This window comes from Glycine max, chromosome 1, assembly GCF_000004515.6.
Source record: "Glycine max cultivar Williams 82 chromosome 1, Glycine_max_v4.0, whole genome shotgun sequence".
NCBI lineage: Eukaryota > Viridiplantae > Streptophyta > Magnoliopsida > Fabales > Fabaceae > Glycine > Glycine max.
Genome location: NC_016088.4, coordinates 25099505 through 25106201, shown reverse-complemented (window position 1 = coordinate 25106201; position 6697 = coordinate 25099505).

Genomic DNA, 6697 nt, shown 5'->3' with positions numbered 1-6697 from the left:
CGTAGAAATTGGTCTTGGCTGTATGGATTTGGACTTGGCATTGAGGACGGAACGACCCATTTCCACTCCGAAAACCTCTAATGAGGTAAAAATTGAGAAGTGGGATCGGTCCAACCGAATGTGCCTAATGATCATGAAGCGCTCTATTCCATAGGTGTTTTGGGGCTCTATTTCTGTGGGTCAAAGTGCAAAGAAATTCCTTGAGGAAATTGATCAATACTTTGCCGAAAATGAAAAGGCAGAGACGAGTAACCTTTTGGCTAAACTCATCTCCATGAAGTATAAAGGCAAAGGAAACATAAGGGAGTACATTATGGAGATGTCCAATCTCGCATCAAAACTCAAGTCACTTAAGTTAGAGTTTGGTGAAGACCTGCTCGTGCAGTTGGTTTTGATCTTGCTTCCTGCACACTTTGGGCAATTCAAAGTGAGCTATAACACTTAGAAGGACAAATGGTCCCTCAATGAGCTTATATCTCACTGTGTGCAAAAGGAGGAGAGGCTGCAAAGAGATAAGACTGAAAGTACTCACTTGACTTCGACCTCTCAGAATAAGAAAAGGAAGAAGACTAAGGGTGTTGCAGAAGGGACTTCTCAGCAAAAGAAACAAAATAAGGAATGCATGCTATTGGAACTTTTAGATTACAGTTAAAAACTGGATTTTATTTGGATTTATTTGAGACTTTTGTTGTACCGTCTTTTAGACGGAATTTGATTTCTATTTCTATTTTGGACAAATTTGGATTTTCTTGTTCATTTGGAAATAATAAAGTTAGTCTCTACAAAAATTCAAATATGGCTGGTTCTGGTTCTTTAATTGACAATCTTTACATGCTTAATGTTGTTAGTTCCTATAATGAAATACTGCAAATAAGTTCACATGGTACAAAACGAAAATTGAATGAGAATTCAGCCACCTTATGGCATAAGCGTTTAGGCCATATCTCTAAACAAAGAATTCAGAGACTTGTGTTGGATGAAATTCTTGACCCTTTGGATTTATCAAACTTTGAGGTCTGTATTGAATGCATAAAGGGAAAACGAAAAAACATAAGGAAATTAGGCACTGAAAGAGCTAAAGACGTCTTGGAACTAGTGCATACAGACATTTGTGGTCCTTTTCCTACAACTTCTTGGAATGGACAACAATATTTCATTTGTGGTCCTTTTCCTACAACTTCTTAGAAAGGCCAAGCATTAAAAATTTGCACATTTGGGGTTGTCCAGTTGAGGCACGGCCTTATAGGCCATATGAAAGAAAGCTGGACTCAAGAACAATTAGCTGCTATTTTGTTGACAATGTTGAACGCTCTCGGGACTATAAATTTTACAATCCCACCTTAAGATCCTTTTTCGAGACAGGAAATACGAGATTTCTTGAGGAAGTTAAGTTTAGGAACGAAGAGAGCATAAGGAATGTTGTCTTTGAGGAAGAACCTATTATTTACAGTGATCAAGTCCTCATACCTATTACTGTTCAAGACACAACTCCAGTAATAGAAGACAATGTTCAAACTATTGACATTGTTCCAGAACAAGACAACAATGAGGTTCTCCCTCAATTACCTTTAGAGTAACCTCAACAACCTCAAGAAGTGCCATTAAGGAGATCCATTAGAGAGAGGAGAAGTGCAATCTCAAATGATTATATTATATTTCTCCAAGAGCATAAGGATGGTGTTGGTTTAACAGAGGATGATCCAATCAACTTCTGTCAAGCTATGCACAGTTCTAACTCTCAAAATTGGATTGACACCATGAAGGATGAGATGAAGTCTATGAATGACGATGAATTTTGGAATCTAGTCAAATTGCCTGAAGGTGTGAAACCTATTGGTTGTAAAGGCTCGTCCAGTTGCTAAAGGCTTACTCAGAAGGAATGCATTGACTATAAAGAAACCTTTTCTCTAGTATCTTTAAAGGATTCTTTTGGTTAAATTGTGTAATTTTAAGAAAATTTGTGTAATTTTAAGACCTCCCATTTATTGTATTAAATTGTCTTGTATTTTTGGTTAAATTGATTGAAACAACATGTTGTCAAAGTAACCTCTGTTGCGTAAATTTATTTGATAATTTACATGAATGTTGCATGAAATTATTCATGTGAATTGTGCTCGGCCCAAAGGAAGACACAATTTGACAGAATAATTATATTCTTGCAATGGTAAACATGTGGTGATTATAAATAGTGTGATTTTCCATATGAATAATGAAATGTTCAAAGACAATCATTATTTGACCGGAATAATCATCATATAAGTTTTCCATGTGAGCAATGGAGTGTCCAAAGACAACCTTTGTTTGATAGGACTTATCACCAATGTTTGATCAATGCATTGAGAGTACCACTTGCAGTTAGTCTTTTTCAATCCAAAGATTGAGGATTAATGGTGCGCTAGGTATCTTGTTTGGGTCTTGAAATTTACCATAAAGATTATTTGTGCATTACATGTTTATTGTTCTCTTCTTTAATTATTGTTGTTGTTACTACTATGGTTTAAATTACTCATATGTGAATCCTAAATATGCTTGTATAAAATTTAAGATTGAAAGTATTTTTGTGGGAGTCCTAAGGTAATATATAAGTAATCTTGGTATGCAACACTAGAAAGTAGTAAAGTGCATTATGCATTAATTGAAGAGAACAAGGAACTACATGTTTTCATATCGAAAGTCTAGAAGTTTAGAGATCATTGGGTATTATGACTTCGATTATTTCAGAATGTCTTAATAGCAATCACTTCACATAAGGATTCACATTTGACCATGTTGGTGGAGTTAATATTTTGCTATGAGACATTATACTAGAATTTATGATTGCTAAATTATTGTAACTGGTTTGCCTGTTGTCGCCAACATTAAGTAGCCATCAGGTGTTTATTCAGACAATATCTTAGCAGTCTTGTTAAGGATTCAACTAAGAAAAAGTTTTTTTGTTGACATAAAGTATTTGGTTATTAAATAAATAATTTAGAACATACAAATTTGTATAGAACATATAGGAACTCATTCCATGCTAGCTGATCCACTTACTAAAGGTAGGACACTAAAGTTTTTCACGAGCACACTGCTCATATGGGTATAATTCCTGACAGTACCTTAGTTTAGTGGGAGTCTTACTCATGTTCTATATCTTACAGTTTACAAACATTTTGTTGTTTGGATTTTCTGCAGAAATAAAGTTGATGTTTATCATTATATTATGAGTTCATTTTGTGTGCAATGTTTGTATTGCATTTTGGATTGATCTCTATAAAGAATAAAGTTTGTACTAGTTGGAAATAGACATGATTAAGATCACATTGTATGTAATTTCCATGTCGCTTATCCATATTTGATCTATGTCATCGAGTATGAGTAACAGTGGTGATCATTGTGGCTTAGTCAAGCTAAATTGTGATGAAAACTGTAGTGGTTTCCGGTTGCTATATGAGATGGACCAGATTGTATAAAAGATGTCTAAAAGTAAATAACATAGGTTGCACGCCTAAAGAATTTTGTGGTACAAATGTCTAAAGTTAATATGAAGCCCAAGTGGGAGATTGTTAAGAATTTTATAATTCCTAATATGGGCTACATATTATATTAGTTATTTACATTTAAATGGTTCAATATAAAGTGATTTATTTAAGTGAGCCCATTAGACTGCCAGAAAAATTGATATGGGCTTAATGAATGGAAACTAGTTTGGCCCATTAGAGGATAATGGGAACCCTAATAGGTTTAAAACATAAGGCATGGTTATGGTCCCCAATACACCAAATCAACAAATAGTTTCTCCTCTCCCCATCTGAAGAGAAAACGAAGGTCCCATAAGGAAGAAGGTGATTTGGTTGAGGAATGTCATTAAACCAATTGTTCGTGACCACTGTCAGATTCCACTGCGTGTTGATTAAGATCTCTGTGGATCTAGGTATTCCTTAAAACCTCTTGATAATATGACGTAATGTGTTTTGGTGCTCATTTGGTATTTTATAAGGTTTATTGAAAATTCCCAACATGAAAGCCTTCAATGCATGTCTTAAAAGCCCAAAATACACGATTAAGAATCACCTTAGAAGACTCATCCTCACCATCCTCCATTGAAGTGGATGTTTTGTATCTAATAATTATACCTGGTACAAAGTGTTGAGTAGTTGTCACCATACAAGCAGATAACTGTATGATTCTTCTTAACTTCCAAATGCAATTTCAAGTGCTTTCTATTTAGTTGTCCATGCTTTTTTGCATGAAACAATATAACCAAAGTGTTGTAGCATGTCTACAATCAAGGTTTTGATTTGGATACCAGGATTTGTTTTCACTAACTCAACAATATTATAAGCAATTACATATGAGTCTAACCTAACATGATCTTGTGATATGAGAGAAGTTGTGCAAGTGTGAAACCATTTATTTTCTTTATCTCCCACCTCATGCGTATTTTGTTGAAGGATGCTCTCACCCTCCAATAACATGCATTACCATATTGATTACACTTAACAACATACTTGTCACTCTTGTTGTCTACAACATCAAAATTAAATAAATGTAGAAAATGAAATTGCTTAATGGCATTCACAGCTGCATGTTTTGATTCAAATATCATGCATTCGTAAAGGTTATTTGTACTGTCACTCCCTGTGTTCTGATAAGGATTTGAGTATTGTAGATCTTCTAAAAGTTGGCTATTAATAGTTTCAAAATATGAAGATGACTGACTCTGACTTTGATTGCTTGGTTCTCCATTTTCATGAACAGCGTGCTCTTGCTCCTTGCCACTAAAGTCACTAACATTATCTATTATTATGTGTTCTTCACTAGCCATCTTTGAACAAATAAAAATGTAACTTATTAGTGAAAATGTAAATAATTTACTATATCTGACGTTAAATAAAAGACATACATGGAAGACCGTAAGAAAAATGTGAAGATTAAAGATGAATAGTATTTTGTGAAATATGAAAGATCGTAACGAGTGACCTTGAGTGCCAGCCATCATCCCTTTTATAATGAACGTAACTGAAGATGAAAGTGCACTTTTTCATGAACAATGAATAGTTTTTTAGTTGATACGACTATTCATTTGATGTATAGTGTTTTTACATTTAATTAATTATAACTTATAAAGTTTTTGTATAAATAATAATAACTAAAACCTTAAAATAATATTATCTTATAACTTATATTATTTTTTAAATAACTAAAATCCTAAAATAATATTAACTTATAACATTTTTAATTAAGTAAAACCCTAACATAATATTAAATTATAACTTAAAACATTTTTAATTACGTAAAACCCTAAAATAATATCAACTTATAACATATAACATTTTTAAATAACTAAACCCTAAAATAATATTGACTTATAACTTATAACTTTTTTAAAATAACTAAAACCCTAAGATGATATTAATTTATAACATTTAAGATTTTCAATTAACTAAAACCCTTACAAAATCTTAACTTATAACATATAACATTTTTAAGTAAGTAAAACCCTAAAATAATATTAACTTATAACTTATAACTTTCTTAAATAACTAAAACCCTAAGATAATATTAATTTATAACATTTAACATTTTTATTTAACTAAAACCCTAACAAAATATGTACTTATAACATATAAAATTTCTAATTAATTAGAATCCTACCAACATATTTACTTATAACATATAAATTTTTAATTAAGTAAAACCTTAAAATAATAATTACCTATAACATATATTATTTAAAAAAAAAGTAAAAACAACTTTAAAGTCGTGCAACCTCACACGACTTCTAATCCCACCATCCATTTTACGTTGAATCGATCCCCAACATCCATTTATGTTGAAGTCGTGGCCAATGATACAACTTTGAAGTCGTGGCTATTGATACGATTTTGAACTACACATGCATGAAATCATTTTGCAGCAACTAGTAAATGAATAATGCAACAAACTTGTGAATGAACTGCACATGCATGAATAAATTTTGTAGCAACTCGTGAATGAATAATGAAAATAAGGAAATGTATCAGGCTAGTGCAGGTTAGGCTGGTGAATATTACAAAAGAAATCAAATATTGTAGAGGCTATCTTGCATGAAATGAAGTATGGAAAATGACCATACAAAATTTAAACTATGCTACTCCTTAATGATGAAGAATCTTAGCTGGTTGAAAGGGCATACTCTTGTTTTAAAGCTTGTGAATGATAACTAGAAGACACCAAAGGCTACACTATGTATGACATTTCAATCACGTGAACTCAAACCATTACGTGAATTCCAATCAAGTACATAGGCATGAGATTCTCAAAGTTAGCAAAAGACAAATGCATGACACGTTCACTCAAAGGCATCAATAATTTACACTATGTATGATGCATGCCTCGTGAAACAAAAAAGGCATGAATAATTTACACTATATGATGCATGCCACATGAACTCAATACCTTTATCCAACTTGCACTTTCATATAGTGTGCCTTTATCCACTTGTAGTTTCATTCTTCTCCACTCTTATTTTCATCCCACCTAACTTCCCTCGTGAAGCTTATTTTTCTTTCTCACATCCCACTTTTTTCAGCCTTCATTTAATCTCTTGTTTCCTTTATTGTGAACCAATGGCTCATGCACAACCTGAACCTATTGATGGCTCCTTCTTGCACTTACAAGACAATCATATTTCAGATCAAGTGTGGGAAGGCCAAGAAAGAATGATTCATTCAAA